The sequence below is a fragment of the Suncus etruscus genome, chromosome 7, assembly GCF_024139225.1.
Source record: "Suncus etruscus isolate mSunEtr1 chromosome 7, mSunEtr1.pri.cur, whole genome shotgun sequence".
Lineage (NCBI taxonomy): Eukaryota > Metazoa > Chordata > Mammalia > Eulipotyphla > Soricidae > Suncus > Suncus etruscus.
In genome coordinates this window covers 88,227,718-88,240,318 of record NC_064854.1, presented here as the reverse complement: position 1 = coordinate 88,240,318, position 12,601 = coordinate 88,227,718, and the positions used below count along the sequence as shown (strand labels likewise).

Genomic DNA, 12,601 nt, shown 5'->3' with positions numbered 1-12,601 from the left:
CAGCACACATTTATTGTTAAATGAAAATAAAGGAAATTTATTACCCTATACAGTATGGTAGTATGGTAGTTGTCAACACAAACTGAATCCTACAGTATCAAGTATTTACTCACCACCTTCGCCATGTCCCATCCGCTCTGATCCTCCTGTTCATAAGCATCTGCAAAAGTCTTCTCTCTCCTATCCTGAACTTACTGCTCACTTTGACCTCTATTCCAACTCCGTACAACAGTGATGTCAGGACTCCATGTAATGTCACTGATTGGTAGATACCAGTTGGGACTGCCCTACTAACCAGTTTACAGTAATTAATTTTCATTCGAGACAGACCTAGGGGGGCTTTTTTGGTGGGATGCCTTATATTTCACCCAGAAGGAAACCTGTACGTAGGTTTTATTTTCATAGGATGTTTTATTTTTGGGGAAACAGTAGTTTAATGTTGTTTGGGCCCCTTATTACTCATAATACCAAGGCTATCTCCGGGGTTCTTGGGGCACCTTCTCTGGCTACTTTGTGATGGTGGGAATCAAACCTGTATCACCCTAACTGCTACTGTTCCCCAGCCCTATTTGAAATTTTTAAACAAATTTACTAAAAATGTTACTGAAAACAAAAATAGGTAGTGAATAATGTTGTTTAATATGTGTAAGTTATGAAACAATGAATTTTATATTTTTTCTGAGTTTAGGCTGAGTGGGAAAATGACTACTTGGCTTTAGTCTGCTCTTTGTTCTATGAATTAAAAGTCAGCTGAGGTTGCTTGAGGGAAAATCTAGATGTTAAAATGCATGCTTTCTGTCACCATTCCTGGTTCAATCCCATCTATTGCATTGTTTCCTGAGCTTCTCAGATGACCCTTGAGTTCTACCATTTGTGAAGTCAGAAGCCTCTGACTTCAAGGTGGCCTGAAATTATAGAATCTAAACAGCATTGGGCCCTTGCAAGGAGTCCAGTTGACTGAGAATCATAAGAAAATGTTTTTGTTAAATCTCTGCTTTAGAGACCTCACTCATCTCATCTCTACAAAAATCTAAGAAAAAAAATCAGAGTTGATTTTATCAATTGTGGGAGCTTGGATCTGTGAGCAGGAGAATTTTCATTTCTCACTCTGACTCCCTTTTTCTACTTCTTCCTCCACACCCTTCTCACTTTGTACTTCCTCTAATGGTTCTCACAACTCCTTTACAGCAGGAAATAAGAACAGAGACAGCTGGGTATTGGAAGCATTGTATGTAGGGCTCTCCACAAGTTGTTTCTTGACCTTGATTAGGAAGAGGATTATGGAATTGTTTCTTTGCAGCCTCCACCACAGAATGGAATCCTGGAGTTCCTGCCTCCTACATGTGGGTTGGGTGATAAAAGCACACTGAACTAAGAGAGAGTTCCAGGAGTACATAGTAGTTTCCAGGCCCACCCAGGAAACTAGACCCAGATCCTGCCCTGATTCCTGCCCTCTGATTCTATCCAGATAGAATGCTTCAAAGTAGAGGATTTTCTAAATCCCCAAGTCATTTGAATCCTGATTATGTGTTTGCTTTTCTCTCTTGAGAATGGCCCCATTGGGGTAGTAGTAGAGGTGGAGTGAGTGAGTGAGTGAGTGAGTGAGTGAGTGTGTGTGTGTGTGTGTGTGTGTGTGTGTGTGTGTGTGTTGATTAGCTCAGTACTTCCAGGCAGAAGTACAGATTTACTCAGGGCTTTCCTCCCAGGTCCATTTAGACTGGGTGGAACCTTAACCAATTTCAGAGGCTTAGGAGGGTTAGTATTGGAAGGAGAAACCTGCCAGTGACTTTTTTTGCAGAGTTTTTTTTTTTTTTTTTGACAATGCCAATGATTTCTTTTATTATTGTCTTTAAAATATCTCAAGTAAGAACTATGTTCTTTAGCACTGTTTCTCTATGGATGGAATATCTGAAAACCTTTTAGGACAACTGGGCAATGCTCTTCTTGAAGAACATCCTGGATTAAAAAAAATGAATAGTTTGTACAGTTCCTCAAGCTCAAGTCTCCTACATTCTAATGAGCCAGTTGGCAGAAGCCCAGACCCTGTCCTGCTAATCCCCTCTCACTAACCAGCTTTATACTGCAGACTGCATATAAGGAAAAGGGTTTTATTCTGTTAATCCTGTTATTTTTTTAAAATATTTATTTGAGCATCTTAATTATGAACATGATTGTTGTTGTGTTTCAGTTATAAAAAGAACACCCCTCTTCACCAGTGCAACATTCCCAACACTAATGTCCCCAATCTCCCTTTCCCCTCCACCACCACCTATATTTGAGACAGGCATTCTACTTCTCTCACTCATGGACTTGACTTTTTCACCATAGTTGTCAGTGTAGTTATTTCTTTAACTGCACTCACCACTCTTTTTTGGTAAGCTTCATATCATGAGCCAGTCCTTTTAGCTCTCACCTCTATGGTCTCTGGGCATTATTACAATAATGTCTTTTATTTTTCTTAAAACCCATAGATGATTTGAAACTATTCTGTGTCTATGTCTCTCCCTCTGACTTATTTCACTCATCATAATAATTTCCATGTACATCCATGTATAGGAAAATTTCATGACTTCATCTCTCCTGACAGCTGCATAATATTTCATTGTGTATATATGTACCACAGTTTATTTAGCCATTTATCTGTTGACGAGAATATTGGTTGTTTCCAGAGTCTGGCTATTGTAAATAGTGCTGCAATGAATATAGGTATGAGGAAGAAAAGTTTTAATTGTATTTTTGTGTTCCTAGGTATATTCCTAGGAGTGATATAACTGTATCAGATGGCAGCTCAATTTCCAGTTTTTGGAGGAAAACTGGACCAGATGGCATTCCCACCAGGAGTGAATGAGAGTTTCTTTCTCTCCACATCCTTGCCAGCACTGATTGATCTTATTCTTTGTGATGTGTTCCATTCTCTGTGGCGTGAGATGGCACCTCATATTTTTTTTGATTTGCATCTCCCTGATTAGTGATGTGGAGAATTTTTTTCATGTGCCTTTTGGCCATTTGTATTTATTCTTTGAGGAAGTGTCTATTCATTTCTTCTCCCCATTTTTTTGATGGGATTAGTTGTTCTTTTTAAGTTCTGTCAGTACCTTGTATATCTTTGATATTAGCCCCTTATCTGATGGGTATTGGGTGAATTATTGAGTGAATAGTTTCTTCCATTCTGTGGGTGGCTTTTGAATCCTAGGCACTATTTTCTTTGAGGTGCAGAAGCTTCTCAGCTTAATATATTCCCATCTGTTTATCTCTGCTTCTACTTATTTGTAGAGTGCTTTTTCCTCTTTGAATACACCTTTAAACTCAAAGTCATGGAGCATTTTACCTATGGGTTGTTCTATATACCTTCTAGAACAATCCCATTCTAAAATTCTAAAACAGTATCTTTCACATTAGTTTCACATAAACTCAAATATCTTGGAGTCAACTTAACTAAATAGGTGAAGGATCTATAGAAAGAAAACAAAAAAACCTCGCTTCAAGAAATAAAAGAAGACACACAAAAATGGAGACATATCTCTTGCTCATAGATTGGGAGGATTAACATAATTAAAATGGCAATACTCCCCAAAGCATTGTACAGATTTAATGCAATCTCTGTAAAGATATCCATGACATTTTTCAAAGAAGTGGATCAAACACTCCTGAAATTCATTTGGAACAGTAAACACCCATGAATAGCTAGAGCAACCCTTGGGAAAAGGAATATGGGATGTATCACTTTCCCCAACTTTAAATCGTATTACAAAGCTATAGTTATTAAAACAGCATGGTAATGGCATAAAGGCAGACCCTTAGATCAGTGGAATAGACTTGAGTGTTCAGAGAATGTTGGCCAAAAATACAATCAATTAATCTTTCATAAAGGGGCAACAAATGCAAAATGGAGCAAGGAAAGCCTCTTCAGCAAGTGGTATTGGCACAACCAGTGAGCCACTTGCAAAATAGCAAACTCAGATCTCCATCTAATATCCTTCACAAAGGTCAAATGCAAATGGATTAATGACCTTGATATTAGGCCCGAAATCATAAGGTATTTGTTTCCTGGTAATTCTGATCCTATCCAGAGGTATGTCCTAGAAGAAACATGGTGTTGCTTCCAGGACTCCTTGAGTCATGGCTTATTAATTAATCCCAACATTCATTGGGTACTCTACCATGAAATGTGGTGTCAGCTCCAATTGGTAGTTACCATTTTTTTTTATTGTTTTAGAAAATTACTAGTATCTGAAGAATTGTGTGTCATTGGAAACTAGCAGTCTAGTGAATCCTTCGGTTTATTTTGCACCACTGGGAACTAGATATATGCCCATCTTATAATGTTGGATGCTTATTTAACTTAGAAATAATAAGAAACAATGTACTGTGCTGGCCAAAACCTACTAGTGGCTTACATAATCTTCAACTCGCAACTCTTTCTGTTTGGAAAGTGACACTTTGCTTGCAGTTGCTAGCTCAATAAGCAGCCTGTTCTGCTCCAGAACTTTACCCACTCTGTATCTGATTAGTCTTACCAGGACAAGAATGCTAGACCTGAAAAGTAATACAAAGAAAATGAAGAGCTTTGATTCCACCTTTGATAAGGGACATTACTAGGATTTAAATTCAGAGCTTCTGGCACTGTTTTACTATTCCTGAGATATAACGGGAAAACACTCCCCATATTGCTGCCATTTTGGCTCTTTTGCTACCTCCGTAGACTCATTTTAATCTTGAAAAAGATGTAAATCAAGCCATGAAAAATCATGGGTACATAAGTCTCAGAACTGAAAACTATGGCATTTGCAGGAGGAGGGACTAACTAAGTCCCAGCCCTGCTGAAAATTCAGTAGCTGTACTCACAACCCAATCACTGCCATGCCCAACTTCACAATATTACCACTTATCTCTGCAGAGAATCTTAACTGTTCAAAAATTCTAGGTATGCTGGTATTTGGCTAAGAAATCTAGGGTCTTTTGGTGGTGAATGTGGGCATGATATACCCTCTTACTTCTGTAAGCCCTGGCATCACAGACATGTCGAATAACCTCTGTCATGTGAGTCAGAGAATCTGGATTTACTGGTGTGCGTGTAGTTGCATATACAGCTGTGCAGCATCTTCAAAGTTTTTCAATACTGATACCCACTAAGAGCACACTGAATTGTATGGCAAAGTAGCATATAAGTATATATGCTACATATAACCTCACCTGAGGTTAACAAATAAAACTAAGAATACATAAATATCAACTAATAACAGCTTAGTAAACTTTCAATTAATGACTTATTAATCTATTGTGAGATACAGTAATCTTCACAAATTATCTTTTGCTGAAGTTTATTTTAAATTTTTTTATTTTGGTCATATTGGCTTACATATCATTCACAGTAGTATTTTAGGTACATATTAACATTGAATCAGGGGAATACTCATCACCAAATTTGTCCTCCCCACATCCCCATTCCCTTCCTGTAACCCATATCCCCCACCATCACCCCCCGGGCTGCTAGCTTACTATTGGTGATCATATATCTGTTTGGTCCTGGTACGCTCCCTTGTTTCTCCCTCTATTTGAGAGGCGGAGCTAGATAATTCGAGTTATGTGGTTTTGTTTGAAGGAAAGAAAAGCAATAGAATGGGGTAAAAAATAAGAAAAAACAAAAAAAATAAAAAAATAAAAATAAATCAAATAAGCTGAAAATGGGCGGAGTCCTTCTAGAGGCTTTCAACCTCAGTTTGAGAGAGGACGTGAAAAAGGTAATTGAAAGACCACAACAATACAGAAGAAATATAAAATTAAATATCCTGTCAGCACTAAAGCAATAAAGACAAGCATCAAACAATAGTCTCGGTTCTGAAATCAAACCATACTGGAGTGTAAAAAGAAAGAGAAAGATAATAAAATAAAATAAAAAATAAAATAAAATAAAGTAAAATAAAATAAAATAAAATAATAAAATAAAATGGGAGATATCAACTTGCTGAAGTTTTTTTTTTTGATAACTCCATCTCCAGTTAGTTATAAACAAGCAAGTTAATAAATAACTTATATGAACTAAATTATTTTGTATTTGCCAAGGGGACAGGTTTGGGGGTAGGTAAGAATCAGGGGACAGTGGTGGAATGAATGTTACGCTGGTGGTGGGATTGGTATTGGAACATGGAATATCATAAATATAATCAACTATGTAAACCATGGTGTTTAATACAAAAATAAAATGCAAAAATGCTATAAAGAATTGGAGTCTATATTTTCTACCATAGGATGGATTTCTAACCTACTTGACCAATGAGCAGCTTTCCAGATTTTGGGCTTTACAGGAACAAGAGATTTCAAGAAATGTGTATTTGTATGTGCAGGCGTACATCTCTGCATTCTCTCTTTATCTGTTACCTTAAACTAGTTATTATAAACATTTGCCTTGTTTCCTCCATGGACATTTCCAGAAGTTCATTACATAGAAGTGAGTTGGCATAAATATTTTTCCTTATTTATAACATAGCCCCTTCTTTGAAAACACATACGTTAGCAATAACAAGAAAAATACGAAGCCCATTTTACTCGTGTTCTCTCTCTCTCTCTCTCTCTCTCTGGGTAGAATTCAGGCTAGAGTCTGGTTCAGTAACTGCCAGTGAGTTGGTTGCTTAGAGACCCAGAACAGAATTGTCAGATTCAGTGCCTCATAGTGCCTGCTTCACATGGGGCCATTATGAGTTGGTGACATATATCCGGGAAGTTCCCTTGTTCACTCCCCCTCTCTCTGTGAAGTCATCAGGTTAGGAGTGGGTGGGAAGGATATATTGATGAATAAAGGAAGGAGGAGGAGCTTCAAAATATATATATTACATCTGTTCTGGATGTTTTCTTAGCCAAAACTGAGCCAGAGAAAAGCTAACCAGGACTTAGCCTAATTGAAGCAGTGGCTTTTACCCTCAGACAGTTCCCTATCCCTGGATCTATTTTCAGCCCCAGCTTTTTGCTCTCATCTGGTTGTGTCCCTATTTACTGGCCTTATAGCCTGTTGGGAGAGAAAGAAAAATTCCACTTCTCCTCCGCGTCCTCACTTGATCATATTACAATGCAATTGTGTAACCTATTATTTTCTTTAAACTTAATATTTATTGCTTATATTTCAATGTCAAAAATATATATAAGGAATTTTTTTAATCATGCAAAATGCAACTTTACTGCATTTTAATTAACAAACTTATACCATACAATCTTCACAAATTCTTCTCTACATATACTATGTTGTATCTCAGAAGAAACCTGAAGTAAAATGCATGATAGGAAAAATTTTGTGGCTACTTGTAATATCTTCAGTTATCTTCTTTATTTTGTATTAGGATTGTATCTAAAGAGATCATCAGCAAAAGACTCTATTTTTTCTTGCGGATTCTGTACCTCATTTCCTGCTAGAGTCACTCTTAATTCTGCATTCTTCTGAGCATGATGAGCTATCAGGTCTGATTCTCCGATGATATGGGAAGTTTTCCTGCTCCAAGAAAAGTTACCTTTTTGAATTTCTCAAAATTCTAGGCTTGACCATAATCCTTAGTTTCAATGGTTACCTTCTTGGAGTTAGAATTAACTACCAGACATTTGAATTCAGTCAGTAACACCTTCGTTGGCAGCGTCTCACCAGCCTCTTGAAGGCTGTCATCATTAGACATTTTGTTGCCTTCTAGTTTCACTTCTTAGAAATTTCATGTTTCTATATCCAATTTTGACCTTTTCCTATTATTTTAATTCGTCTTCTTGTTTTTGAACAGCCACTTTAACTTCTAGTTGTGATTTCCGTCCTCGAGTATCTGTTGGAAGAACAGTATCTGTTCTTCCATGACAATATCATCCATTTTTTTCTTTTTCCTAATTGGTGTAGCTTTCCTATAGAATGAGATGGACTAGCAGAATTTTTTACAGGTCTTAAATCTGTGACTAGATTATCTGATTTTTTTTTTTTATCTCCAAGGTCATTTGGAGTTAGATTTTGCTCCTTATTTTTCCAGAGTAAGGGTGAAATGGATTCTGTTTGTTCTGAAAGAGAACAAGACATTTTGATTCTTGCAGATTTAGGTGAAGATATTTCATTATTTTCTTCATCCCTTTCTCTTTTTTTGGTAGAAGACTGAAAGTAGGTTTTTTTTGTTTGTTTGTTTGTTTGTTTAGTTTAGTTTTGGATCACACCCAGCAGCGCTCAGGGGTTACTCCTGGCTCTATGCTCAGAAATCACTCCAGGCAGGCTTGGGGGGCCATATGGGATGCCGGGATTTAAACCACTGTCCTTCTGCATGCAAGGCAAATGCCCTACTTCCATGCTATATCTTCGTCCCCTGAAAGTAGTTTTTATATTTTTATTTATTTATTTATTTATTTATTTATTTGGTTTTTGGGTCACACTCAGCAGCGCTCAGGGGTTACTCCTGGTTCTACGCTCAGAAATCTCTAGTGGCAGGCTTGAGGGACCATATGGAATGCTGGGATTCGAACCACCATCCTTCTGCATGCAAGGCAAATGCTTACCTCCATGTTATCTTTCCGGCCCCTGAAAGTAGTTTTTGATGGTATTAGTTTGCTGCTGTGAAGACTGGTCTCTTCTTTTATTTACACCCCAAAGTTTAGTCGGTGAAAGCTGATAACCTGGAATTTTCGTTTTATTTTGAATTTTTGATATAATATTATTATTGGGGCTTATTTGAGAGGACTCCTTTAAAACAGAGGCTTATTGTGAAGAATTTTTAAAATTTTGTTCCATTCTTGAGATTTTGACATTGTTTGGCTTTCCACTCAAATCCTTACATATTTGCTCTGATTCTGAGTCAGCTAGGCCTGTCGTGCTCACCGAGATTCTTGGCATTAAAGTTTCATTGGCTGAGAAGCTTTGTGAAAGGCTTGGTTCTGAATTTGTCTTCAGTCCTGAACTGGGCTCTTAGGATTACAGTAATTCTCTGTTGTCATAAAAATAACTGCCAATCCGATTTCTGCTTCAGGAATGATCTAAAACCTTGCCTTTGGAACATATCCGTAGTGGAAAGAATCCATTCTTTCTGTGAGTCAAGAATTAATGTCTGTGAGTTTGTTATTCTGACATCAACAAAACAAGTTCCAAGAACAGAAAAAAAAAAAAAAAAACCATCAACTTCTTCACTTTCTTCTGTCAGCAACCTAACTTTCCCTCCTCCAAAAACAACTGCTGAACTTAACTTTTTATGCTATTTGGCATTTAGAAATACAAATGTTTTTCCTCTGAAGAGGTATTTTCTTTCCTGTCATCCTGAGAAATCAAATATTTTACTTCCAATAGTTGGTTCATCAATAGGTGGATAAAAACTTTTGATATGTGAAAGCTGTTTTCCAGACTGAACAGCTTTCACAAACTCAGTGAAATACTCTGGTTTCACGATGGGACGTCCACAAGTGAGTGCACAGATGGTTTTATGGTCACTTTAATTGCAGCCATGACAAGGTGAGTAAATTCTTTTGTCCAATTATTTATAGTAAGTCCTCCAGTTGCAATACACTTTTTTCCAGAGATATCTGACTTTACTTTCAAACACCTCAAAAGTAACTCTTATCTCCTGAATTCAAAGCTACCGAAAGGCTATTCTGCATTTCTTTTGTCATTAACAAAGGTACCATATTTAGAATTATCTTTTATTGTCAATTCAGGGATTTCTACAATTTGACTCAGATTGTTTACAGAAAAATTAGCAGCTAACATTGCATGATCTTGACTGATGGACTTATCATCGTCAATTAAGATGCTACGGTTTTTCCTTCCAGCTATGTACAGTACTCAATACCTGTCAAAAGTCTTTATGAATTTGACAAGCCTGGGTAAGGTCTAGGATTGAAGTTTCTTTCCTCGGGCCAAGCCTGTGCTGGGAATGAGCTTCCACATGGGGCCGGATCCTCAGGGATCTGGGTGGACACTGGTATGGTAATCGCTGCTGGCCTGAGGTAGACCATATAAGGAATTTTTTATGTTTATTCATTATTTGGATGAACTTGAATTACTTCTTTCCCTTAGTCTTGGATTCTCTCTGTGAGGTTTCAGTTATCCACAGTCATGGTTCAAAATACTTTGTTCAATAAGATGCTGTTATCATTGTTTTGTTTTATTATTAGTTATTATTGTTAATTTCTTGAAATTTATTTTGGGGGCTTCTCAGGTAGTACTCAAGGAATCTCTGGGCCTCTCATGGTGATGCTTGGTCATCGAGGCTGGCAGTTCAATAAGAAGCCTAAGAATGCAGTGCTGTTTGAACTCCTGTTGTCAAAGAGCACCAGGGCATCCCAGTTGATTCTCAGAAGCTATACCTGTTAATACTTGAAAACCATTATGATTTCAGAGAGTAAACCCAGATCTGATACATATATGAAGTTCTTGCATTATTTCTCCGGTCCTTATAAATTAAACTTTATCATTAGTATGAATAGGAAAAATTAATGTATTAGTGTTTGGTACTATTTGAGGTTTTAGGCAGACGAAGATCTTCAAATGTATCCCAATGAAAAAAGGGGAGCTACTATATATGTATAATGCTCTAGTGATGGACACTTCGTTTTTTTTTTGTTTTGTTTTGTTTTTTTTATTAAAATTTCTGAAACTGACATTCCCTGGGATAGCCTTGTATTGCACTGAAATTATTTATTTTTAGAAAAAAAGGGCTGTTGTACTTACCATATTCTGTCAGAATAAATATTCTGATCCAAACTGTCATACGGTTCTTCAGAATTCTTCAATTATTGGCCTTAGAATGTTTAAAGATCATTTACTAGGCAACGAAGACTAGAATTTTCAAGTATACAGAAAGGTATTTTTTTTTGGTTTTTGGGCCACACCCAACAGTGGTCAGGGGTTACTCCTGGCTATCTGCTCAGAAATAGCTCCTGGCAGGCACAGGGACCATATGGGATGCCGGGATTCAAACCAACCACCTTAGGTCCTGGGTCAGCTGCTTGCAAGGCAAACACCACTGTGCTATCTCTCTGGCCCCAGAAAGGTATTTTTAATAGAAAAAAATATATCAAAGGAAAACTTGACACACCATATTCTCCCAGTTCTCTTATGGCAAAGTGGGGAGAGGTAGAGTTGGAGGAGTAGGACAGAGTACTATTATAAGGAAAGAGTGTTGTACTTGAAAGTTCAGATCTAATTTGCAGCTCTGTCCCTTAAGTGCACACTGAAAAATCAGTGATACTGTTTTCAAAGATCTAACATGAAACTATCAATACTTGCCTAATAAATATATACTTGGTTCATAGTATATAACGAGTAAATATTTATTTTAATGACTACTCCCAATTACTCTGTTACCTAATTACCATAGGCTACTTACAAACCTAAGAAATTACTGAGTTAAATCTTTGAGTATGTGTGTAACTGCAAAAACCAGGCTTGATCTTCAGACATCTAAACATATTGAATGAGTGGACACAATGTCAGAGTATCTTGGTTTCCCTAATATTTTTTTCTGTTTAATGGGATATTTCAATGAGATTTGTTACCACCTGCAAATGATATTGTCATGGAATTGTGTTTTTATGACCAGTTCTAGCGATAACATTTAGAACCGGTGAGTGTTAGAACAATTTTCTGCAGACTGTTCACTCTCTTGTCTATCTTTCCTATGTATAAGGCCTGTACAATGACCCATCATAGGGGACTGGTTGAAGTTGGGACCTCTTCGGGAGTGAAGGGGCACAGTGAAGCCTCTGTTTCCTCCTCCACCTTACTAGGTCCTCTATTCATTGCAAAGGGAATTACATTTTCCCCCTTGAGATAAGAATAGAGCCCAATTGTGCCCCAGGACAGAGTCCAGCTTCTTCATCCAGACCTCCAAGGTCTGGCAAATGCCCCCAGATGGTACTGGCCTGAGTGGGCCCTGGCTGCCTGCCCCACTGGCCTCTTGTGCATTGTTTGACTGGGACACTGAGTGCAGTGTATATGGGTGCCTGCCCTGGGTCCTGCCGAGACCAGTGTCTCCAGGTTCTGCTTTGGATGGAGGGTCTTGGTTTTGCATCAGCTGCTCTAGAGCTCTGTATGGCCATTACTTTCCATGGGCCCATCAAAGGCCACCAATATATGAGTGAAGAGCAGTGTGCAGGGCTTCTATTTCTGAGGTGGCAAATGAAACAAATGAGCTTTAGTTCAACTCGGGGTGAAGAATTATTGGAATGATAATGGTGATTTATAAATTATTTTCTAAGTGTATAGCCAGGAGTAACCCCTGAGTGTCACCGGGTGTGGCCCAAAAACCAAAAAAAAATTTTTTTTCTAGTCTTCAGATTCTAAGAAAACTACTAAAACTGTAGTCAATCATAAGCTGAGGAATTTAATGTAGAAGCACACTATCAGGGCGGAGAGATAGCACAGCGGTAAGGTATTTGCCTTACATGGAGAAGGATGGTGGTTCAAATCCCGGCATCCTGTTTGGTCCCCTGAGCCTGCCTGGGGCAATTTCTGAGCGTGGAACCAGGAGTAAGCCCTGAGTGCTGCCAGGTGTGACCCAAAAACCAAAAAAAAAAAAAAAAGAAGAAGAAGAAGAAGAAGAAGCACACTATCAGCCCCCACATGCACCCCAGCTCAATAAGAAACTAATCTGTGATCAAA

The 12,601-nt window shown here is 37.9% G+C and overlaps 1 protein-coding gene and 1 pseudogene across 1 annotated transcript in view; one reads left to right on the top strand and one right to left on the bottom strand.

Moving 5' to 3' along the window:
- Positions 1 to 12,601, top strand: part of GAS7 (growth arrest specific 7) — a 281,074-nt gene that overhangs the window by 57,919 nt on the left and 210,554 nt on the right. The window lies entirely within an intron of this gene.
- Positions 7,318 to 12,011, bottom strand: LOC126013606 (nibrin-like; annotated as a pseudogene).